A 26,693-nucleotide genomic window follows, 5' to 3' on the forward strand; every position below is an offset into this window, starting at 1 on the left:
AGACACAACAACTGATATTTTTTTGTTTGTCTCAACTCTCCATGGAGCTCTGCCATCTCTGCTGGTAGCTGCTTCCTCCTGAAGGAGATCCAGTTGTTCTGATGGCTCTCCTCATCGTTCTCCATCATGTCAGCCATGTTGCTCTCCTGCTCCCTGGGAAAAGTAATTGGATGTTACAGCTTATAGCACATAAATGTAGATAACAGTTACTAATGTGGAAGTTACATACACATAAGGAATTATTTAAAGATAAGAAACGAGCGAAGGTAAAATGCTGTACAATATAGAGTTATTTAAAACTGTAATGTGCAACCAGTGTCTTCAGAAAATGCACGTGTTGTGTTTGAGCAATAAAAATACAGCAGACTTTGTTTTAAAAGTCTTCCACGACTGTATGTATGCAACCTTAAATGTAGTACAAACCAGACAGATATATCTACAAACTGCTCTCCTGGCTGGAGAGCAGCAGCTGCGTCTGCGTCGGTGTTCACCGTGGGGCTCCGTCAGCTCCGAAGCGGCTAACGAGGCTTTATATTCGCTCCACTACTGACCAAAACGACTCATTCCTCACGGCTCCATCGAGCTGCCGCTGAATATTGAAATCCGAACCAAAGACAAAATCTGGCATCTTTTTTTAGTTCACGGCTTGTTTGTGTCTTCCATCACTTCCGGGTTGCAGCGAGTTTCAAACGTTGCGCCTTCATTTTTCTTCTCTCTTCGCTGCTCCGTCTGTCCACGCCCTCAGCCAATCAGTGAACAGCAGTGAAGCTTGCGTCACCCACCAACCAGGGCCGGCCCGGCTGGCCCTGCTCTGAAGCAGGACCCTAAAAAGCAGGGCCAGCCTCTGACAAAAGCCCAGATTTATTTTTTTACTCGTTACCTCCTCAGGTTGTGAGCTAAACAGAACTTTACATTCTNTATATACAATAATGGGTGGATTGAGCAGAAATAGAGACTTTGTTCACTGAGACACAACAACTTTTATTTTTCTGTTTGTCTCAACTCTCCATGGAACTCTGCCATATCTGCTGGTAGCTGCTTCCTCCTGAAGGAGATCCTGTTGTTCTGATGGTTCTCCTCATTGTTCTCCATCATGTCAGCCATGTTGCTCTCCTTCTGCTCCCTGGGAAAAGTAATTAGATGTTATAGCTTATAGCACATAAATGTAGATAAATAACAGTTACTAATGTGGAAGTTACATACACATAAGGAATTATTTAAAACAGACATGTTACTTTATATATATACATGCAAACACTTTTTTTACCAGCCAACCATACAGAATTATAAATAACTGGAATAGTGTAAATTAAAGACAAAATGTAATTACTTGTAAGTTTTAGACCTATGCATGCATACAGCCATGGATAAAATACCACCATCGTTTTCTTCAGGTTTATTGCACATTCTACAATTACTAATTCATAATCTGATTAGAGAACTGATATCTAGCCATTTTACAATAATAGGATGTCATATAATATGTTTTATTATCTCGCAACAGGTGAAACTCGATGCAACAGCAAAATGAGAAACAATCGAAACACGTAGATTCACGCAAAGAAACAAGCGAAGGTAAAATGCTGTACAACATTTAGTTATTTATAACTGTAACGTGCAACCGAGTGTCTTCAGAAAATGCGCATGTTGTGTTTGAGCAATAAAAATACAGCAGACTTTGTGTTTCAAATGTCTTCCATGACTGTATGTATGCAACCTTAAATGTAGTACAAACCAGACAGATATATCTCCAAACTGCTCACCTGGCTGGGGAGCAGCAGCTGCGTCTGCGTCGGTGTTCACCGTGGGGCTCCGTCGGCTCCGAAGCGGCTAACGAAGCTTTACATTCACTCCACTACTGACAAAAACGACTCATTCCACTGAATAATGAAATCCGAAGCAAAGAAAAAAGCCGGCATCTTTTTTTAGTTAACGGCTTGTTTGTATCTTCCATCACTTCCGTGTTGCAGCGAGTTTCAAACGTTGCGCCTTCATTTTTCTTCTCTCTTCGCTGCTCCGTCTTGTCCACGCCCTCAGCCAATCAGTGAACAGCAGCGAAGCTGCGTCACCCACCAAACCAGGGCCGGTCCGGCTGGCCCTGCTCCGAAGCAGGACCCTAAAAAGCAGGGCCAGCCCCGGACAAAAGCCCGGTGGAAACCCTCTACTGATAAGTTGAGCAAAGCATCTTAAAAGTCAACATCTGACCACTCAACTGCTTTCACTTCATATCTAAGTCTAAATATTAATAATAAACCAATTTGCTTTAATTAGATCTCAACCCCAGATTTATTTTTCTACTCGTTACCTTCTCAGGTTGTGAGCTAAACAGAACTTTACATTCTGCCTGACTCCACCAGCTCAAATAATTAATTGGTGAATCAGCTTTTCAAAGAACATTAGGAAGTCTGTAGCGTCATAGTGGGGAGGCTGCCAGCTCCGCTTTAAGTTTAGCTGTTAAAAACCAGTGAAGTAATCTGCCAGATGGTCTCCTGTACTGGTGCAGAGATGGAGAAAGTCCCAGGTTAACTTGTCTGAACTTGACCCACATCACTGAGCCAGCAGACGGCTCACACACGTGGTTCGCTTTAACATGTCCTTTCCTCAGATGTCTGTGGGACAAAGAGACAAAAACTGTTGTTTTCAAACTATAAAAGATGATCTGCACAACCCAGCTGTCTAATCTTAAATAATTTGTCTTTGCTTCTTAGTTTCACACTCTTTCTAGGAATTTGTGCATAAGGAGAGGAGAGAGAAAAAAAACTATTGACAAGCGGAGAGAATTTCCCAAGATTTGCGAGATTACAGTCATGATACAACCCATCCTTTCTCGCTTCAAGCTGTGTGTATTTTGGCAAAGCCACAGTTGTTTTCAACTTATCAACATCCTATGCTCACACCTGCAGGGTGGATTTGGCTTTGAAGACTTGACATAAAAGATGAATCCAGATGCCACAAACGGTTCCATTAGAACAGGATGGCATGTCTTCACAGGGGGAAGTCCAGCAAGTCACATTTTTACTGAAACAAAGAAGGGCAACTCTTGTCAGGATTTGTTTTTTATTTTAAAAAGTGCTCCTGCTATATTATAGTGTGATTTGTTGGTATGATGTTAGTAATAATGTAAGTGATCTTGCTACTGTTGTCATAGCTCGTCAATAGCTGATCAGCCATGAAGATTTAAATCAAGTGTAAAACTGCAGTTGTTGCAGAATCAAACTGCTCCTTTGCTGAAAATGAGTAAAAGACTATAGTCGATGCATCAGTCTGAGGCTTACATGATTTTTATCATAAGAAAATTGTGTAATAAATTAAGAAATAAACATTTTTATATCACAGATGGTAGTAAAATCTTCACAACCTGAAATGCATGGTCCAACCTTTCAACATAACGAAGAATAGATTCAACTCTGTAGAAATTATTCTCACTTTTGGGTTGGTGGGTGGTTGTTGTCAGTCGTTTGATGCTGTACATCTGCATAATCTTCTGGTTTTCTTTTTGGACCAGTCTGTTGGTGTGAACCTCCAGTATTTTCAAAAATCTTTGCCTGTGAAGGTTATAGATGTTGGGTGATGCACTGAACATTATTTGTTCACGTCTTCTCCCTCAGAATGTTCATAAATGTGACGAAACAGTAGTGCTGTTTTTAACTTATTCTTCCTTATTGGGTAGGTTTATTTAAAGTAGTTTTGTTAAGAATAACATCCCATGTGAATTTATCTGAAGGACACATATGGTATGAAAGAATGTGAAGATGCATAACCTTTATAAATATTTATTGAAGTAAAATAGGATGTTTGTTTGAATATGTAGTTATTTTTGTGAATTTTATTTCACAAATACTAACAGTAGCTGTGTGTTTTTTTTGTTTTGTTTTTTTTTTAAGTTTCATCATCCTGAGAAAAGCGGTAAAATCTCAGCTTTTATTTCAGACACATTAATCCTGCTCTTACGGGTTTGTTGAAATGCGAGATAACCCTTCAGTGGTTGGTGGAGCTGCAGTAAAATTATATTCATCCTGTGCATGATTAGATTGACCAGTCGGTTGCAATGTGAAAATCAATCTCTGACGTTATGTCATCAATGTCTTGTCTTGCACCTGAAGTGGGAGAAAAATGAATTAGGAGAAACAAGATCCTTCCACAGTGAAGGGAGCATATAGTCTGGTTTAAATGTGTTTATTTCTTTCTCAGTATAACTAATACAGTAACTTTCTTAACCAAAATTAGTCGGATTTGTTTGAGCAACTTATTACAATCTCGATGTAGCAAAGGGGCAGTTTGAGTTTCTAAGGCTTTTTGCCATTTCTAAGTGAAATCAGATGATTTTTTTTTATTTCTGATCTTAAAACCTGTAATTTTAAATCTGACAGTTTGTGTCTTAAGTACTGACAGCTAGTGCTGATACATGGATGCAACTCTTCCACATTTTAAGTGCAAATGATCATAAATGACCAAATGTTAGAAAATGGAGCAGGATTAATAGAGCAGAAACTGACCACATTCGAAGAAGCTTTGATCAACCCTGATCTAAAAATCCTGCGGCTCTCTTTGAGACATGTGTAGGGCTGATCTCTTTAGGGACTCCCAGCGGCATCCTAATCCCAGAGAGGCAAGGCCAAGAGCTGATTAACCAACAGCAGAGAGCCACTCTGTGCATGTGTGTGTGTGCATCTTGCTGTGTCTTCAGATCTTTGCAAATCTGATTTCCTTCAGGTTTAGACTGAGTGTCGCCGTCTCATCCCCGTCTCATCTTTTCATCCTCTCTCCTTCGCCTCTTTTCTGTACATCACCCCATTGCTGCCGCTTCACGTTTTTCCTCTCTCGTTGGTGTCAGGGTTGCCCTGGCAGCTGCACTATCGCAGCACACTCAACAAGGGGCGACTAGACTGTTGAGTGGAGGAGGTTTGGCTCTTGTCATCAGCATTAGATCAGAAGATGGTGCCACAGAGCTGAGGAGAGCATTGGTAATGACGGATGGGAAAAGGTAAATGTTGCAGGCTCAGATTTGGAGAATAGGGCTGTTGAAGGGACATTGAACATGCTGCATGAATACTCTAATGAGAACACAAGCCAACTTTTCAGCACCGCTTCAGATTCGAGCATCAAGCAAACGTCTGAGAGCTTCTGTAAATCTGGGCCTTGGTTTGAGCATTGACATGTCAAGCTTGCTGGTTGTACTCTTAAATCCTCTTCAGCTCAACTGAAATGTTCTGTCAGCCAACGTTTTGACTTATTTTCATAAACCCGATGGGTTGAAATGCACATCGTCGTTTACCTTCCTCGCTATGCGCTCAGGAAAACTTCACAGAATGTTAACTACTCTCCCTCAGCTTCTTCAGCAGATTCTCAGGTCTGTTCAAATCCCCGTGTCAGCGCCATTGTATCCTGTTTTTACAGTGGGACAATCGATAAACCACCCATTCATTCTGCATGGGATCTAAACCTAGCGCCTGCTTTGTGCTGACGCTAGCAGGCCAACTGCAGAGCTTCTTCATCGTGGGACATGCATCAACCACAGCTACCCGTCAAAGAAAAGCCTCCAAATGTGCAAGTTGGAAGCCCAGACATTGTTATTGCATAACTATGAGGAGATGATTCAGTTTGTCGCTGTATTTACAACATATTTTATGCATAAAGTGTTTGAACCCTCATGCACCACATACTGTATAAGGGCTTCTGACTCCATGTTATATGTTGTGCCGTCATGTTTTCCCTGTTCTTGTTAGAAAAACCAAGCTCTCATGAATGCCTTAATGTCTTGCCAGGAGTAGCCCTGGTGTTGGGGTTGGCCGTTTACTTGTGGGACATTTTGTCAATGAGGCTGCACACAAAGATGGAAGTATAATTGTGTGCAGAGAGCTTTTGGCAGGCGGTTGGTTATTCCTGCTTTGTGCCTTCCTGCCTGTCCATGTGTGGCCTTTATTATATTTAAACCTCCACGGGTGTCTGTGTGGTGCTGTCTGCACACACAGATGAGTATTTATGAGCTAGCGGTGTGTGTTGGACGTTATTGGAAGGACAAATTAATGGAGCTCAGATCTGATGCGTTCTCAGCTCTTCGGTAGGCTGGTCTGCAGTCAATTCAGCTGGGAGCCAGAGGGAGAAAGTGTGAGTGTTTGTGGGTGGATGTGTGTGTGGGTGGGTAGGTGTGGGAGGCACATACTCAATTTGCGAAGATAAACAATGCATCTCCAGAGTCTCTCCACCTATAAAAGCAGGTACAGTCAGAGTTCAGAGTGTTTGTTCGTAATGCTAAAGTTAGTAACACGATCCCTGCACTGTTTTCTGCATTTGATTAGGTTCTGCAGAAGCACCTTAAAATAACACTTAGTCACAGCAGAACAGCTCAAATGTAAAGCTTGCCTTTGGGCTCATTTGAATTATTTAACTTTTGTGGAATTTGCTGTTTTTAATGTTACTGTTCCTGTAGAGTTGGTCATTAAAATATTTGCAAATAAAATAGATCCAGCTGGAACCAATATGCATTTTATTTTCTTTTTTTTTTTGGCTTTGTTGTTGGCTTCAATCATTTCTATGCTTTTATCATTCTGTTATACACAGCAACTTTCTTCCTTCAGAGCTCCGTTTTTCAGCAGTTTCTACAGAAATAAGTCAAAGTTGTTGTAACTAATTCAAAAAGCTGCACAGCTCCCATCTTCTGCACTTGATTGATAAGGGCCAGAAACGGCATGTCGAGTCGTTCTGGGTCAGTATTTCACTTGGGGTGCTCTCAGTTCTGGACAAAAGGAAGATTTTTTATTTTTATTTTTTAGCTTTTATCACTTTTTAGAAGTCTCAGCTTGTCTCCTTGTCTGCAAATATTTCACCTGTAAAGTCTGTCCTGTGAAGGCAGTTGAGTGTTGCCAGGACTGAGGTCCAGTCATCCAGGAGAACTCGGCATCTATACGTCTGTTGCTCTTTCTCTTTGTCATCACTAAGCTTGCAGGCTCTTGTCTTTGATGAGGGGATGACGGCTTCTAAACTGGCACGCCAGCAAGGATTTTAATTCAAATTCACCAGCAGAAATACTGTTGGTGAATTTAGTGAAGGAAAAGCACAAACTATAAGCTGAAGGAATTTTCACGATTTTACAGAAGTCCACTAAAACGACAAAAAACTAATTAATTTCACCTTTTAATCCAAAATTAAATTAGCTTCTTTTCCTGCTTTCAATTCTTAACCTCATTTATTTCTGGTTTGAAATGTTTGTTGAAAATAATTGTATTCACCGAGTGTTATATGCCCAGATCACTAGAGAGCTGGTGACTGAAGTCTAAAACTTAACCTTGATTAAGGTGAAGAAACAAAGTCTTGACTTGAGGTTTGGGACTTGAGTCACATGAAACGTCTTCATTTTGTATGATCAGAGTGAAAGTGAGCTAATAACTATAAATCATTTGAGTAAATTATGATCTTTCTTAAAATATTCTCGGTTACCAAACTGATCGTCATGGTAACGGTACATGAGGGTTCCTCGTTCGCCCCAGTAAAAGATGTTCTTGTTCTGTCCTAACAAATATTTTTCTTTCAAAGTAAAATTACTTACTAATATGCTGGTTTCTCCTGTAAATTTGTGCATAATTGTACTTTTTGTTGAGTTAAATATACATAATAATAATAAAATTGCAACATTTTTTATATTGAACATAATGTTCTGGAAAAATAAGTATTTTAATGTTCATATCTGAAATTACACTAATGCAACAATTCATTACATGTGAAGATAACCACCTGCACTTGATATGAGGTTTTTTTTTATTTTTAGACGAAACTGGACATGCAAATCTATGCATTATATATTAAACCTGTAAGCCAAAGAAATTACAGATTAACTGTTGCAAAAATGTGGGCTGGTGTCAGTATCCAATATTAATATTGCTATGATGACCGATAGCTGATGTTTACCAACTACATGCACATTTTCCTGTTTTAACGTCACAAACACTCCACTGTTTCTTGATCACTGTCGCATCACATGACCGGCCCCTTCCAGAAACACAAATGCAACAACATGGGTAAACATTGAGTTTACCCCATTTAGTAAAACTGGGTCAATATTATTGAAGCAATATCAAAATATTAAATGACAAACATCAGCCAAGACCAATGCTATTGCCAATATATTGGGCATTCCTAAAACAAAATTTATTTTTAGTGTTTTCTATGATTATGAAGGTGGTGATTCTTTGTTTTTGTTTTTTTTTTTCCACTGGTGTTCTTTATCAAAAGTAAAGAAATGTTGTTCAGCAGCACTTAAGACAGTTAGTTTGATATCTGAGCGACAGGAGAAACAGATTAGAGCTGACAGAACTGCACTGGATTTATACATACAAGATTATCTGCTGAAGCAAAGCTTTGCTTACCAGTGTGCAGGGATGCAGGTTTGGGAGTTTTATGAAATCCCAGAATTGGCATTATGTAGACGAGCAATCAGGCATGTTTCTTGGTATTTGAGTTTAAATCTGTTGAACTTTTAACCTTTTTAGATTTTATTTGTGTGTGTGCATGTTGCTCTGAGGATTTATGGCTGCTCATGTGAAGGTGGCATCATGTATGCATGTGAAATACAAGCAACAAATTATGGTCTATTTGTAAACTTCTGATTTGAAATGTTAACGTATTTTTAAATGTAAAGAAATCGAACCTTGTGGCTAAACCTTATTCACATGCGATATAGAACATAAGCTTAATGGATTTTGCAATTTTGTTTATAAATTATATTTTTTTGCTCACAGAGTAAGTAGATAATCAGTTGAAAACATTTTGTACATTAGAGACAAAGAAAACTGATTTGGATGATCCAAAAATGTGGGTGAGTGTTTCAACATATTTTCACAAATCCATTATACATGAGACCGTTTATACAGTCGGGGCATAATTTGTCTGTTTTTATGAAGCAGGAGATTTTCAATGTCCAATAAACCCATTTTACTGCTTTGCTTTGCTGACCACTGTAAATTGGTTTTTGGACAAAATGTTGTGCTTTTGTGTTTGGCTAGAGGCAGAAAAATAGGTTCTTTGATTTGCGATCAAACATTTAACTCCCGTATTTCACGAAATATAGAATTATTCATCACTACATGGAAATTTGTTGAAATGGAGACCTTCATCTTGATTTGTCTGGCAGTCTACAGTTTTCACAAGACAATTATTCTCCACTTTTATTTTTTATTAAATACCCAGCTAAACGATGAGTCTTTCATCCTTGTCAGGAGTGATTATTTGAAGGGACTTCTAAATTTATTACAGTAATCCCTGCCAAAGAAAGAAAATCAGTGTCTTTGTTTAGATGAAAAGAGTGAATCGGATGTCAGAACAACATTAAAAGAGGCTTTTGAAAACACAACGAATCTTGAAGATAAAAAGAGCAAAAACTCATTTCCTTCAAACATCACGGTGAGTCACGCAGCGTGTGGCCAACACACGCACACGCACACACGCGCACACACACACACACACACACGCACACGCACGCACACACACACACACACGCAAACAGAAACAGTCAGTGTTGTCAAAAGCAGATCTTTGTTAGCGCCGCTGTTTAGTGTTGTAGGATAAGCTTGTTAGGCTGAGAAATGTCACCCAGCTTTGTGTGTGTGAAAATATTGGTGTGTGTTATAAAATGTGTACATTAACCACACTGTTTCAGAGAAAAACATCAGTTAGTATTGTTTGTCTATCTGCTCTGAAAACTTTGTGTGGATTGTTTTAACATTTTCCTATAATATTAGCTCGTTTCTTTTTCTAAATTTTCTTAATGCAGAAATGTAGGTTTAGTCTCCAGTTGAAGAATACAATTGGTAATCTCAGTTAAGTTTATTAATCAGGAGTCATAATCTCTGCTTTGTGTTTACCTGCAGCTCCATGCACACACATTGACTTTGCTGTTTATGAGCAGCTTTAATAGTTTGGTGGTTCGCTCTGGTTCATTGTTAATTTGGAAGACCCATTTGTTCCCTAAATTAACTTCCAGGCTAATGTCTACAGAGGTCGCTTTAATATTATCACATTTTGTTCTGTGCACATGATGTCTGTTTTGTGCATCCCCTACGGGAAAAGCAAAAAACGCTTCCCAACATGAAGCTGCCAATCCTGACAGCAGGGATGGCGAGCTACCCCGTTTTCCTCCAAATATAACACTTCAGTTTTAATTTCATCATGCCACAGACTGCCTCCAAACATTAAGACCATTGTTCCTGAGGGTATTTGCAACCTGTTATCAGGCTTTTTATGTTGCTTCTGGGGTAATGGCTTCTTCCTGATTGAGTGACATGTCGGCACTTTATGGAGTAGGACTTGCTGGAAAGTTGATGATGCCATTTGTTTACTAACTTCTAGGTTAAAGTAATTCATTTTAGTAAGTTTCTTTAATATGTCCATAATGCAGTGTAAGTGCTGGACTAATGGAAAGCCCACTGGTCATAAAATTGCATTGTCAGGTATTGTTTTGGCCTACTGGGTACAACACTATCAGACACAATCAAACACTAACTGAATACCATTTTTTTGTTTATTTAAAAGTAGTTTTGGAAATATGTTTCATTCTGAAATGCATTTCAAAGTTCACAGTTCCTGTTTGTCTGTTCTTGGTGTGCTGGCCTACAGCACCTTTCACACAAAAGCTTTTCTTTTTTTCTGCTCCCATTTCTTTGAGAATTATTTTTTCTATTTGAAAGAAATGAAAAGAAACAGACTTCTACTGTTGGATTTTCTCCTTTTGTATTTCTGTACTGGACCAAGACCAGTACAGTTGTACTGGACCATGACCTGCTGTTCATTGCCTGTTGTTCTATGTTGATCTACTTTTGCTTATTTAATTGCATAATGTTTCTTGTAATCTTTTTTTTTAACAGATTTGATGTTGTAGCTTTAACAGTTTTTAATTGTAGATTACTGCCTGAAAGAACTAAAACGTAAGAATAATTTTCCCTTTTTATGTTGGTTGAGCACATTTTCATTGTCTAAAGGCTAAAAAAGTAATAAATAACCTATTGGACTCGTATTGCTACATTTTAAGCTGGGTGGCGTCTGACTTGTGGATTTCTTTTTTCACAGTAAATACTTCCTTTGCTCAAACTTTTCCCCATTTTCTCACCATTAGAGGCATTTTTCTTTGACAGAATCAACATCCTCCTCTTAAGATTTAAGCTCTTGAGTCTAATTTCTTCTTGTCGGCAGATGAAGCGGGGCCCTGAAAGATCTGACAGAAGCCTTTTAGGTTTTCTCTAGCTTTGCTTCGGAGTATTTCAGAACAAGTCCATCTGTCAGTGGGTGAAAAACGGCCAAATTACCGCTATGAAAATCTTCCAGACCTACCGTCAGGCTATCATTTATGATGACAGGATACAACCTCGCTCACTGCAGATGTACCAGCTAAACTGCTCTTAACACAGAAGTGTTTTAACAACATACAAGTACTAACTTATGGCTTTGGAAATATTTTGTATAGGTAAAAGAACTTTTGAATACTTAAACAATTTCCCAGCACAAAACAGACCATATGCTAATGCTAAAAACATGCTGGATTATTTATTCAACTTGCTTGTAAAATAACTTTGCCTTGTTTTTCTGAAATGTTAAATCCTGAATAATACAGATCTGATTTAAAGTGAAAGTACATTAGATGTACTCTACCTTCTGAATGTCTGCACTTATTATATAGTTGCATAGGTAATAATAAATGTACTTGCCTCTTCATGTAAATTCTATAGCTCTTTAATTTTCACCATTTACTTAAGTGCTGGGTGTCAAGTGTTAGCCGAGATGTAGCATTTATGCCTGAAGGCATGCACACTTTGCCACTTGCTTCAAACACATATGGAAACCTTTAAGCATGCATTTGTACATGCGAGTCCTGCAGATACCAGGAGAATCGTATTAAAATTTACATAAGGTTAGACTAGCAAGAGATTTAAATTCCCAGGAAAACACTCGGTGCTCTGGGTGCAAATACTGCCAATTTCTTATAAAACCACAATCCCTTCATGTACACACGCAGACAAACAACACTTTCCATGTAGCAGATAATCAGGCAAGTATGAATCCAGTGTAATCTTCTCATCTCTGGACTGTTGCCTCTGCTGCCCAGGGATCAAGCTAGCTGTACAACGTGCTCATCCCTGTTCTCATGCTCAGTGGGAAACTGCAGCAGAAAATGTCAGACCCAACATTTGATATCTATGCAGAAAATAGATGATAAACAAACTACCTTTGTTTTCACTCAATTATCTACAAGACGGAGTGCAGCAAAGTAAAACATCACATTGCTGCATGTGATACACATCTATGAGCGTAAAAGATTGTTTTATTTTACCATTTCTAAATTGATTAGATGTTTACAAATTAACGTTGTCAAATAAAACTTATTTTTTATAGGCTTGGGATAGTGCGATATCATGAAAGAACAGCAAAAATTTCAGTATTTTTTATTTTCATCAAGAGTTTTAGCCAAAAACTAAAACATGTCCAGTATGTGTGGGATCTGCAGAGATGTTAGTTACCCTTTTCCTGACCCTGCATGCCCTTTCACGGAAGGAAGGTCAACTCTGACAGTCCTTGCATTTTGCTGCCTGCAGCTTGAGTCTGCTCTGTTTTGAGGATGAGCCAAACGGCAGAGTGACGGTTTGCTCAGGACAGACTGGATAAGGTAGAAGATGAACTCCTTTGGTTGGCTGCTTGACTTGAATTGCCGCGGGAAGCAGAGTTTTTCCTGGGACTTGTTCCAAACAGTGTCTGTGTGTGAGGACCATCTCAGCTACTCATTTAGTCAGTTTCACACCACCGCTATTTGTTTTTCACAGCCAGAGATCTGAACAGGCTCTTTTGTAAGAATAAGAAACAGGTTAGAGGATTAACTGACCTGCAGCTCCAGGTGATTTAGAGGCAAAGCTGGGCTACTTTAAACTCTGCAACACTGGAAAAGTTGGGTCACTTCTTTGCATCTAATTCAAAGAGATGCACTGACTTTCCTTTTATTTAACCAATAGCAGCTTCTGGTTTTCTTTGTGGTCTGACGAGCCGATTCCATTGTTTTGTTTTGTCTCTTTTCCCCCCAATGACTAGAAAACATGGAAGAAAGAAATGTGCTTTGGTCTTTGTGGGAGCATTCTTTTAGAAAACGAACATGAAGGAAAGTTTTTCAAATGTTAAACTCAAGGAAGTGCATATTGTCTTGGTCGACATGATTGAAAATGCTGGGATTTCTTAGTTTTGCTGCATTTAATGAATAAGGAGAACATCCCTCCTTTCATTGCCTTTTGAAATTTTGTACCTGCTGATCAGCAATAACTGGTGTTTAAAGCAAAATTGTAACGCGCCACAGGTAAACCAGGAACAATCCACTAGAGTAGAAACGGAGAGAAAGCATTGAAACTGTTTCCTTTTGTTTTCTCAATAAACTAATTGAAGTCATGAAGACGCCGCCCATGCTTTAAATAACATTTTCAGAGGTTTTAAAGCGATAACCATTGTGTTTGAATCCAAACTGTTTCAGGGGAAACTCGGCTGATTAACATACCGGCTTCATTGGCTGCTTAAACGCTTTTTTTATTGGTTTTGGTCAATAAGATGAACGTTTGAAAAGAATACATGACTAATTTGCATTAGCTTGAAGCCAACAGGTGTGCATGATGTTGTCATTAATCACAAGGCGTTCCCAGACCCAGAGAAACGTGTATTTAGGCCCGGTTTAATTCCACTAAAGATTCTGCTGATGAGAAATCAGTAGCTCAAGTTGTCACACTGAATGTACAGTTTTATTTAAATATAATCTGGATCCTGGTCGAATACATGATTTTGCTTTAGTACCTCAGTGCCTAGAGCCGACAGTGATGTGCTGACAGTTGTGCTCAGGTGCCGTCGTCTCCTTAGTGACGGATCCGCTCGCCGCCGCTCGACAGCGACGGAAGACTGAGCGACAGATGGAGGCGACGCTCGGTAGCAACAACGCCGCTCGGCTGGAACCAGATCAAATCGGGAGGTTTAGCAGAGATTTAAACCCCGCTGCAGGCCGAGCTGTTCACTTAGTCACTGTTATTATTTACCACAATGAGTGACACAGACATTTTGGGGGAATAAAACGCAGCCTTTGCTTCAAAGAATGGGAGTAAGATGAAAAAGGCTTTTCTTTTTCTGAATGAACCGCTTTGTGCTTTCTGCAGTGATGTGAGACTTCTACGATCTTGCATCACATCGTTCTCATATCGCTTGTATCAGAGAACTGGAAAAAGATTCAACTGGCATACAGAGTTTTTCATTGCAGGGACAGTTGTAAAGTAATCCTGCATTCATGTTTAGTACTAAAGCATTTGCTCACTTTGATCTGGATTTCTCTTTGAATTGAGTTGATCATAAAGTCTCTGGGTCATCAGGTGCTGGTCACATAATGGATCTTCCTCATGTCTGAAGGAACTGAAAGAATTTTTTATTACCTAAAAAAAAAATATATATATATATATAATTTTTTTTTTTTTTTTTTTTTTAAATCTTAGTTATACTGATTTAAGGGTTGATTTGGAAAAAGGCACCTGAGATGCTGGTGATTCTTCCCTTTTGCTTTTTGTTTGTAGTTTTGTATGATTTTCAGACACACAAGAATTATTTTCTCATATTAGGAAGTTTTTTATACGCCAACATGTTAATCTTTGTATGCAAAGTTTGGATACAAGTGAATAAAAATGAGCTATTTTGGTTCAATCAAGCTAATTTTTGATAAGAATGGAACGGTCCAAACGGGGATCAGAACCACAATCAATGGAACGAGTGCAATATAAAATCTTCTGTCAGTAATACACACTCAGATGCATTTATACATTTTCATAACTATTTTGTACCAATTACTTAATTGCTAACTCAAGTTAACTTCTGTGTGCTGTAAGTGTATAAGAAAATATTCTCTTTTTAGGAGGAAACAATGGAAATGGGTTGGGATGAAATGGCGAATGAACTGCCAGTTTGACCCAGATCTGTTCTTGCAATTTGTCTTTGTCTTCCATTTGTCACAGCTATAATAGTTATACATATGTTTGTTTTCACATAAGATGAAGCTTAACATACAAGTAACGTCTTTGCAAAGAAGTAGCCACCAGGCTTTGATTTACTGTCCAATATTAAGGGGCTTTAAACAACTTGAAGAAAATTATGAAAATAAATGTCACTTTTGTAAATTTCTACAGATTCTACCAGTGACTTTACATCTGCTCTGTGTGTTTGGGTTTTTAATCATTTGGGCTTGTATGAGGCTTTTTAAAAACATGGGTACATTTTTTAACTTGACCTGTGTTTAACCCCTGAACCACCCAGGGTGCATCCCACCGCTCACCCAATAATCACCACTGGGATGGTCTCCTGACCTCTTTACTGCCCCCAATGTGAAATTGATTAAAATAGATGAAAGCTTTTTAATTCAAGAAGATTTTGATATACTCGTTTCATTCGATATTGGAAATGTTGGCCCTCATCTCCACTGATTATTGGCCATTGTTTGAGCTCTACTTGTATGACTTCAGCTGCTCTGCAATGTCATTTTGTTTCACTTTTTAGCATTTAACTTTTTTTGTCTTTGCTATTTCCAATGTAACCCAAAGGACAGGGCCTGTATTACCACCTCCTGCCCATCTGTCTTTCATGTTGGAATGACAAACTACTGCAGAGCTATTACATGCACTTATAGAATATCAGGGAGAGTTCGTCTGGTCCTGCCCTCACAACCACCGACGTCTAGAAAGACTACAATAATCCCCAAAGCTTTTACACCAGTCATATGCCTATGTGACCCATGACCCCTCCTGTATTGCTTGTAATCTGCTCAATTGAGAATCAGCTGGATCCTTTGACCTCCTACCCACGACCCCAGGCTATCGGAGGCAAAGCTGGTTGTAGAGTCGGTCTGCTCTTCTCTGAATGTCCCTTAAATCTATTTTTCCATATTCTTAACATTCTGGCTCCAATAGAAAGCACCACTTCGACTGATAATGTTGGATTCTTTTCTTTTTCTCCGTGTTTGTGAATAACCTGGCAGGGTTTCTGCTGGATGTTAAACATTTCTAGATTCTAAACTCTACAAATCTCAATTTCAGGTGTGTAAATAGTCCTGAAGTTTAACTTGCTGTAAAGAAGGAAAATGTATATTTTTTCTAAAATTATTCCTGTAGTTGAAACGGTACATAATACTGCCTTTCGCCTAATGACCTCCAGACAAATCCACAGTTCAACATAACATCCATTTAGTTCTATATTCGTGACTCTCCTTTTACTGATGGATGAAACAGAAGCGTGTGCTCACTGTTCAGGCTGGCTGATCCGACAGCTGTAGGATATTCTGGTAGTTTTATCTTGAGAAACTCCTGATCTGCTTCCTGTCTGTTTTGAGTCGCTGTCCATCTGTTCTGTGACATGCCGTCCAATCAGCCGTGCAGGATTAATCTTTTAAGTCTAATGTGATCATTGAGTCCTTGAGGCTCATTGTTTTCGTCGTGCATTGACCATTTATAAGAGACATCCTGGTTATGTTAGAAATCGATGGAGGTATTATCAACATCTTAAAGTTTTGGTTACTGAGAGTTTTCTTGTCTGAAACAATCGATTTGTATAGCTATTTGTGCATTTTCTATACAGCTAGATGTTTCTATATGCTTTTTTGTTTTTATGTTCCTCAAAGTAAAGGTGTGCAGAGGGAGAAAGGGGAAGACGTGAAGCAAAGGTCTCTCCGTTTCTTTTTAGACTGATACTTTGATTCTGGGTGTCATGGGAGGAAGAACCTAATGGTCTAAAATAATGCAGACACGTTGCTAAACACAGTACATGAATAAATCAGGTAGCTGTCGGGTGGAAAGCGGCCCCCATCTTTCACGTAGCAGAGCTGCAGAACAGTTAGTGCATTTCTGCACACACTGAGTACACCGACAGCTTTTCTGTAAACTGAACTGAATTTGTATGTTCAGTGTGTGACTGTACATTTCTGCATCCAGCAAGAAAGTGTTTGTCTCAGCTTTTCTCATATTGGTGCCATATGTCTGACATTTTTCAAGAGCTCTTGAGTGTCGAGTCTTTTTCTTTCAAACTACACAAACTAACCGAAAAAAGGACAGAAAAAGACTGCAGCTATTAAATATTTAGATTTTCAAATGGCATTTTGTTTTCTCAGAGCTGCTGAAAATAACCACGCTTTTAAGCAGTTTCATTTATAAAAAAATTTAGAACAGTGTTTGAATTCTGACGTGTGGAAAAATGTGCTGACATTTTTCTGTCACTTTGCTAAATAATGAATTATTTGCTTCGTCTGTTTACAAAAGATGCTCAGAAGGTTTTTTCCGTTTTAGTGCTTAACTTTTGTCTGACTGAATAATGGATTACTGTTTGATCAAAAGAGGGTTGGTGTATATTACCCATTGATTATTCAGAGTTGTTACTGTTTTTTAGAGATGTGTTGAGGTTTTCCCTTTACATTCTTTGTTTCTGAGAAGTCATTGCTGGATCGTCAGCAAAGTAACAGTGTAGCTGATCTGTAACTGCAGAATAAAAGAAGAAACAAGTCGGAGGGAAATAAAGAAACCATGAGGGAAAAAAGCACCTCATCTGGAATCAGAGGGAGGGATGTAAGAGTACTTTTAATGCTTTTCAAATGGTGAAGACTGAAGTACTGATTTGCTCATACCAGCAGGAGTAGCAGCAGCAGAAGAAAACCCTGATTTGTGGTTTTATCGTTGACTAGGTGGGTTGGTGCTTATGGCGTTTCTGATTGCACGCAACGTTACAAGGAAAACGACCTGGATTTGTATTTTAAAGGCAGAAGAACAAAAAATGGCTTGAAAAGTTTTAAAATATTCCAGTCCTTTGCTGCACTACCTTTGAACTTCAAATGTTTCAGAAAACATCAATATGTCCGTTTCCATTTGACAGGCAGGATAGACGGTAGGTTATACTCTGCAAACCTGCACAGCATCAGAAATGACTGGGATCTGCATGAAATATGACATTTACAGTTGGAAGCAAACTGTAAATGAAAATTCTATATTTAGTCTATAATGTGATATCTATGCAATTCAACATAAAAATAGACTATTTAAAAATATGTGAAGAATACAGAGAAGATGGAAAGAAACGGACATTAGGTTTGGACAGATGATTTGGAGTTATAGGATGTTCATTAGCAGATGGACTTCATGAGACGGAGACAGGATGATGATGATGTGTCAGAGTTTGGGGTAATAAGGAAAGAAACTGAATTAATGAATTCATCAGTGACAAAAATCATAAACGGTTGAATAGATGAGCTGACAAGAAAATGATTTTCAGAAATTAAAGAATAAGAATGGCTGAGCAGGGAGTGGAAGATGGAGAATGTGTCCAAGTCAGGATGATGCTGGGCCATCATCCTGACTTGGATGATGCCCCAGCTAGCTAACTACTACTAGCTAACTGCTAGTTAGCTGGGTAACATTTAAAACACACACAATAGTTTGAGTCTATTTTGCTATTTGTTTTCCTTATAAGATGCAATTCTTGCTATGTAGGCATGGTGTCACAAAGAAAATATGCAGTTTTAGTTGATTTCTATTTACCGTGTTGCATTAGTATTCAGTCATGATAATAATAAACTGGACTGAAAATGGACCAGCTGTAGTGTTTTAACATAGAACCAAATTAGCAAAGATGAGCTCAAAATGTACTTTTCTGAAAATGAAATGTTACTCAAAAGCCAAACTTTTGAAATTTCTGCAATGTAAAAGAAGTGGTGTTTTAAACTATTTTACTTTAGGAGTCTGTCTGATCTTTTTCAAATTAAAGCAAAAGGTATTTGAAGTTATTGAGACAAGAACTGAATTGCAGCTTGAATGAAAAGGGAAAATTAATTCCAAAAAACTGAGGAAATGAATGTTATAGGAATGTTGATCAACAATATACATTTAGAATAAAGTTGGAAGAAAAAAGAAACTAAAAATTTGTTCACAAAATGGATAGTAAAGTAAGAGTAGATAGTAGTTTGTTAAATAACAGAGGCTGAAGCTGACTTTTCATTATAGCTGAAGATGACACGGACAAGGATCGGGGGGAAAAGTAGAAAATGTAAAGGAGGTAGAGTTTGAGAAGAAAAGCTTGACAGAATCTAATTAAAGAAATGATGAGAGAATTCAAACAGATGGGTAAGGAAAGGGAGGAGAGACGGGAATTATTCAATACTTCATGATCCAACAAGGATCCAGCTCATTAGCTTTCCATTTTTTACATCGGCATGGAAACGTGGGACAAGAGTTGAGGTGTGATTAGGGGCTGTTTTGGACAGATCACATCAGAGATGATGATGATGATGACCTTTAAGCATTTGCACCAGGTTCAACAGTAATCTTAAGACGCACATAGAAGAAAACAATGTATAATACATACTGCACGTGGAAATCTGGAAAGATGAATCCAAAAGGAAAAAAAAAAGAATTGAGTATTTTTGGAAGTATAGAAAGCTGTACAAATGCAGAAAAAAATGAAAGAAGCTAAATAAAAAACAAACAATTAAATAATATAAACTTAGAGATTAGACATAAAATGTCCGCCTTTCTCTTTTCTAATTGCCGTCCCAGCACACACCTGTGCATTTCAGGCCACAGCTCCCACATGACGCATCTATAGTAGGTGCCACTTTTTAATCCGTGCCGCTGAATCCCAACGACCTTTAGAGAAGCTCTTCTGGAGGGATAAATTATGGATTTCTTGAAGGGTCCACCTCCAGGCGTTCGTTCTTCATCCCGCCCTCTCATTTTGATTCTGTCCTCAAGCTTCCCCTGGCAATCCAATGTGCTGCCAGGTGGTGATCAGATGAGAGCTGAGCTTATCTTTTCACCTGAGTGTCTGATTGTGGTCGTTTGGTTAGTCCGTTTGGTCCCCTCCTTGTCACTGCCAACATGGGGGAAGAGTCGTAGAGGAGCAGAGCCGAACACTCAGACGGCTTCCCTTCCAGGAAACCATTCGGAGGCTCCCAGAAGGCCGGGTAACCGGAGCTGTGCTTGGTGCCTGAACAGAAAACAACCAGAACCTTCCCTTCTGCAACTCAAACCTCAGAGAGGCAACACACTCACTCATGGTCTCTAAAATCAATGTTCCATTAGATCAGCTCAGATATATTTATTTGTTCCAGTTGTACCGAGTTCATACACAATCTATAAATATTTTAGTTTATTTGAAGAGGCTACTCTATTGCTTTTCCTCCACAATATGTGTGTTAAAATTACTCAAAAAGGCTTTTTCTCTCACAGAAGGTAAACTTGGTGAACAGATTTTTTTTCAGGTGTCTTTCTTTGTTTACCAAAGAGATGGATTGAGATGATACAGGCTTGATGGCATAATTTTTACATCCCAAATACAGACCATATTCATATCCATCATTATCCTGCTGACCAATCAGGGCAGAGTTTTCACCCTTTTCAGAGTGTTGGAGACCACAAGAAAAGCAAATCAATTGAGGAAAAAACATAAAACAGATGCAAAAGATCTGTTAAAATGTATCAGGAATGCTAATTCATCATAGGATTTATTCTTTATTTATTTTAACTTTGTCCAGTTTGTGTAATCTTCAATGATTGTCATTTTATATAACTCTAACGACGCTCAAATAGAGCTGCAAACACTGACGTTATGTTATCGTTTCGAACGTCCTCTTTCATAAAGATCATAAAGATCTGAATGTTGTTCAAGCAGCATGATGAATGAAGTCTGTAGACAGGTTTAAGGGCCATTAGAGGACCAATAAACCACAGCTGCACTCCCGCTAAGTCTGAACGGCATTAGGGACGCTTTGACGTATTTTTATTGGAACTGCAGAGACGCTCTCTTTGGTAAATCTTATTTGCTGTTTGCTGTGTTGTTCTGAATGCTATGGTGGCACGAACACAGATCCCCTGCCAATAAAGCTTTTAGCCCGTTGGGATTTGCAGTGATTGCATAAAGTCGTAAAACTGAAAGAAAGAGAGCGAGAGACAAAAAGAAGGGGAAAAAAATGAAAAACCACTGTGCAATTGAAGAGAAAATGATGGAGGTTTGGGGGTTAAACTGCAGAGGAGGAGGATAGATAAAGAAGTTGAGTAAATGTCTGTAGTGATGAAAGTAAATCTACAGCAGCAGACGGATGGAGGCACAGAGGCACAGGGGATTAACCCATGGAAAGATCACATATGGGATTATTGCAGGACAAACAGATGAAAATCTGACTCGGCCCATTTGCCTTGTTGTGTGTTTTTCTGTGCGTGCCTGAGCCGGGCGATAAAGATCAGATTTGTTGTTGAGAGGTTTAATATGTTTACTGACTGAGGCTCAAACAGAAGAACAAACATAACGGCCTCAACCTCAAGGACGTGGAGACATGAAGCATCATAATCGTATCTATGGAAACCAGAGACCGTGGCCAATCAGAGGATCTTCGGACAAGCCTGCATGGCTGCCATCCACTTAATAAAGTGTAACCCTTCTGACTAACCGATTAGTTTCTCTTCCCCAAGTTTCCTGAATGTAAAACGATGAAAACCAGGAAGCCTCGTTTATTCAGGATTTGATTTTTGCCAAAATTCCTAAACTTAGCTATGTTGCAGTAAATGTTTGATAGCTTGAGTAATGCCCTTAAAAACTGTTGGGTTTTTTGTGTGTGTGTTTTTTTATGACTGCCAGGGAGCTAATGGTATAATTGCTCTAACATGAGATGAATGGAATTAAATTAACATAATTTCACTTTCAAAGATCTAATTGTACATGACCTACATGCTATCTGGGGTCATGAGGAGCTGCTCATCAACGCTTAATTGCAGGATGTACTATAGTTTGCGAGAGGAACACATTTCCGCTGTAAAATTGCACAGTTCTTTAAAGTGGGAGATGAGTAGACAGAATAGACCTTTCTCTGCAATAATGCATTCAGTGCTTCGCTGTGAAGAGCTGAGCCAGAAAGCAAACGCCTTAATTTAGCGTTCTGTCTATATTTCGATCCCACTTGTGGTCATTAGATTTAGATTGTGGCTCCGACGACGAGATCTCAGCTGTAAGAAGCTGAACTGAGCTTCCTCTCAAGCACAACCGATGAGGTGAGGAGTTCCACCAATGGGAAGGAGTTTTGGACACTGGGAGCAAATGGTTTTTAGTTGACGTGAACATTGCACACAAACAGAACATAACACGTCTGTAACTGATCCGTTTCACCCAGACTGCATGGCTAAAGCTAATCCACATCACCAGCGCCTGGTTGGGCATTTCTAAGCAATAAAGTGAATACAATTCATAAGTCGAGATACAAAAATTACATACATTTTCCTCCTTACATGTCCATAAACAACCTTGCAACCTCCAAATTTATATAAATGTTCTTCCCCATCCTCACACATTCAACTCACTAATACATACACTCCCACACACACTTCCTCACCCACTGAATCTGAGTATCATGGATGGTCAATCAGTTTTATTTATATAGTACCTTTCAGCAACAAGGCGTTTCAAAGTGCTTCACATAACACAAAAATACAAAATCATGGAACACAGTCAACAATTGAAACATTGGATTTTCCCATCGTTACCCATCAGATTCTTCATTAATGTTTCATTGGTCACATATTTGGTTTCTCTTTAGTGATGTGAACAGACTTTCTAAGTTCAGGCATAGCTTTTTCATGCTATACCTGAGTGTTTTTTTGAAAAAGTGGTCTAACCAAACGAGGGTCTAAATGGGGAGCTAAGCAACACAATATGGCTGAACTTAAGAGACCAACTGCAACCTGGCAATTTGTTCTAAAAATGAGCGTTATTGAAACAACATCCTTACTTTGCCTCCCTCAGTTCCTTCCCGGCTGTGACAAAGGAGTTTCATGCGGTAGTCCCACCTTGTCGGGTTGTTTTCTCTCTTTCTCACTTGGTAAAGAGAACCGCTGTGCTGGAATATTTTGGGCATATTTCTGATAGGCGGCTTGTTTTCTAAAGGAACAAACTGTGCATGTTGGTTAAAAACTCGGCTCTTGAACAGCTGAAGGAACAGCAGGTGGATTTATTAGAACTTTAACTTTTGACTTCCTGCCAGCGTATATCTGCCATCACAAAGTGTTTTGGCAGGCTTGCAGATTTGGAACCACCAGTGTCTGCTTGGAACTGGCCACCTTTCTGGTTTCCAAGAACAAAATGTTAAACTGTACCCACTGTGTGATCAGTATTGTTTCCCCTTGTAATCCAAATCAGAGGGACAGTGGGTTTTATTAGCTCGAATCGTTTGATTTGTAGATGCATGTTTTCCAAACATGAACCGCTATTTGTGTTTTCCACAAACTTGGACAACAACCATTGACTTTTGGATTAATCAAAGCAGTGTTGAACCCCACAGCTGAGTTTTACCGGAACTAAAACCAGGTGCTATAAAACTGGAAGCAGTAGAGATGGAAAGGTTCACAAAATTAGTTTGATGTGCTTTAGATATGCTCTAATCAAGAAAAAACAACTATTATAGGCAGTAAAAATAAAATTATCAAATGTTGTGAAAATTATAGAATTGGATTTAAATTGGGTTGAATATTTTTCAAAGAATAAAGTAGCATAAGGACGTATAGTCGATGGCTGAATACATCAATAAAACCTCTTGAAAACACTTAATGTTGATATTTTTAAATAAAACTATACTCATATTTGAGAATAAAAGAAATTTAAACCTCTTATTTCTTACAGCTGTTGAAAAAATCCAGACTCATCCATGGAGATTCCTTCCACTCCCGCTGCATTTTGTACAATTTATTGAGTTAATTGGATGCTCCAGGTAGCCGTTTACACTTCAGCTTATTTTACTCCAATGTTGTTTTCATTAATTTAAATGGGTTCAGTTGAGAGCTGCCTGACGAGCAATGTTCTCAAATAGCAGGTTAGTGGTAGCTGGGCGTTCTCTGATTTTTGTTTTGTTTTTTAAATTTATTCTAGATAATTTTCTGTTCCCCTTTGAATTTTGCGCTGCTCTAGATTCTCCACTGACCTTACCCTGTTTGAACTTGTGGGGTCAACCTTAAATCATAACCTCCCATTTTTACACCTCCTGTTTGGCTAAAAAGATTATTAACCTTTTAGTCTTAAGAATTTTACAGTTGAGGTGGGGAGAATTGCACTTTCACCGAACTCGGATTTGAACTGAGTGGCTAAAATCGTCGTCTTTGAAATCAAAACCCTCGCATCTCTTTTGCCGACTCACTGTAAAGCAGGAACATCTTGGATATTAACTCCTTCTCTTCCTCCCTGCATGTTGATCTAATTTACGTGTGCCGATCTCCCCTTGGCTCTTCGTCTTGCTTCTTCATGAATGAAAGCCAGCTTTGGGATTCGCCTCATGCCAAACGCCTTCTGATTAGATTTCCTTCGATCTGGAGTTCTGCCACCAGATGAGATTTCAATCCTCCAGAGACTCGAACTACAATCCTCCAAGCGGAGCAATCTGATTAGTTCCAGAACGTGAAGAATCCTGCCTGGTGGCAACGCGGGGCAAATCCTTTCTACATGTAATTTGAGGCCTCTTTTAATCTGATTGGTGCTTACTTTTGTCATTTGATGTATTGCCACATGCAGAATAAAATCCTTCATCAATAATGGTTATGTGGGATGTTTTTAATTTATTTTAAACTTTGGAGAAAAATATTCAGCAGAGCTTGTTGGGGTACATGCAAAGCTACGCTCCTGACTTGAATCAGGAACATTATTTAATGTTATTGCACTCCTGGTCTCATTGGGAGGTAGTGTGAAACTTGCTTGGGGTTGTTGAACGAGTGTGACATGATGATATGATGCAAAGCAAAGACAGCTGCAGAGCCAGCAGGACTCTGTGGTTCGCAGTGGAGAGCAGGCACACGGCATGATCTTCCAGAAGCCGTCTGATGTGAGAAATATGTTCCTCGGCAGAATCTGATTTAGAAAACATGTGGAAGATGGTGTTTGACAACTTGTTTGTATTTGAAGAACTGAATGGATTTGACTATGTGAAACAAAAATGATCTGAAGTCAGTCAGTGTTGATCAACAGGTAGAGTTTGAAGGCCATGTTCAATTAAGTTAGTTGTTTTTAGTGAAAATATATATATTTTTTTAATAAATGGATATGTATTAAGATGTCAATCTTCTTGAGATGCATCTAAATGAACTAAAACACCGTCTCTGAAACAATAACGTTTGCACAGACGAAATCAAAGTAAGGATATTTTTAATAAATTTTTAAAAATCAAATCAAATGTAGCAACGCCACATGCCAGCACAGGACTCTAAGTGCTTTAAATGTGGGTTTGCCTTGCAGTCGCACAACCTGGACACCTTTCAGTGATGGATGATGATCTCTATTGTATACAAAAGTATCCCAGAGTCAAAATGTGAGGCAGCATGTCCAACAATGGGCCGTGCAAGCAATCTTGTAGAGAAGATTGAACCAGAACTCTCCCACAACAGCCTGAAGGACTGATGGTGTCAGAAAAGGCTACTTCAAGATGGAAAGGTGCAGAATGCTGTAGCAGGTTTTGTTTTGCACTCTTTCACTTTATTGTTAAGTAATGATACAAAGATTGTTCATCTGAGTGAAACTGAATCTGATAGAGATCAGATCATTTTTTTTATAATCTCCTGACTCTCAAAGCCCTTGAACTGAAAGGTAACATGCTTTCTTTATATCCTTGCTTTGTATAGATGAAGGTGTTCATTTCTAACTGAATTTATCCCGTTTCGTTTTAGTCTTTGGAAATACAAACTAACGGACGGGTTTGTATTGGCTATTTTAAATTGCATGATTGAATTTTAAAGCATTTTCTCAACGAACCCGTTTGCTGATTCAAATGGGTGTTGCAGTGATTGGTTCCTGCATTTTAAGATAAAAGTACATCAGTATGAATGAAATCATTTGTTGGAAGGAAATGAAAAGTTGCACACATCCTCACTGAGCGTTTCTCTGGATATTCAACAGAATGTCAACGTTGGCGTTTCCTCTTCCAAACTCGAACACATTCCATCTAAAGGAAACGGAAAGGGAATTATCTGACTGGACAGTATGAGCATGATTTGTTTCTGATCTGTTTAAGTATTAAAAAAAATCAAAACTCATGAGTAAATTTCTGTTTTCGCAGGACATCTGAGGGGGTCCACCCCCGCCTCTTGACTTGTTCTTCACGCCGCTGTCGCCTCTCCAGCTGGAAGAGCCGCAGATGAGACGCAGCATATTTTAATACTGTAAGTACACTAACCTTTGCATCCCAGTGTATCTAAAGTTGAATCTTTGAATGGATTAATAAGACAAAACTGCTGCATGGATTTTTGGACTTTTCAGCAAATTTTACTCATGTAACCATTTAAATCAAACTGTAACGATTATGGTCAAAAAAGATGGAAAGAAAGGAAAAATGCAGGAATTTACAGTAGAAAGATGTGCATTTCTTGCTCTTGACGTTAAATCTTTTGATTTTTATAATTTTTATTGGTTTAAAGGAAGTTGGTATATTACAGGTTGGCCTTAATTTGCACCCACCGTTGTCCTCTCAATTAACAGGTGATGTAAATGAACCAGTCAGTAAATGAGGAGCTTGATTTCCCTTGTTTTTGGATATTTCTTGGCCACTTTGCTTCTCCTCCAGGAAATGGCCGAAACAGAAGGAGGAGGAGTTATTGTGCCAAATCCTAAACATCTGCATCAGGAACTCATGGCACCATGCAGGTTTCCTT

The 26,693-nt window shown here is 38.8% G+C and overlaps 1 protein-coding gene across 3 annotated transcripts in view; it reads left to right on the forward strand.

The window, feature by feature from the left end:
* The window catches only part of LOC103147963 (semaphorin-6D-like), a 172,573-nt gene that overhangs the window by 75,934 nt on the left and 69,946 nt on the right, over positions 1–26,693 (forward strand). For all 3 annotated transcript variants that reach the window (XM_007566548.1, XM_007566551.1, XM_007566552.1), the window contains exon 3: positions 26,102–26,204. The gene's annotated coding sequence lies outside the window, so the exon portion shown is untranslated. The remainder of the gene's footprint in view (positions 1–26,101; positions 26,205–26,693) is intronic.

The sequence above is a fragment of the Poecilia formosa genome, unplaced genomic scaffold (genome assembly GCF_000485575.1).
Source record: "Poecilia formosa unplaced genomic scaffold, Poecilia_formosa-5.1.2 Scaffold192, whole genome shotgun sequence".
Taxonomy (NCBI): domain Eukaryota; kingdom Metazoa; phylum Chordata; class Actinopteri; order Cyprinodontiformes; family Poeciliidae; genus Poecilia; species Poecilia formosa.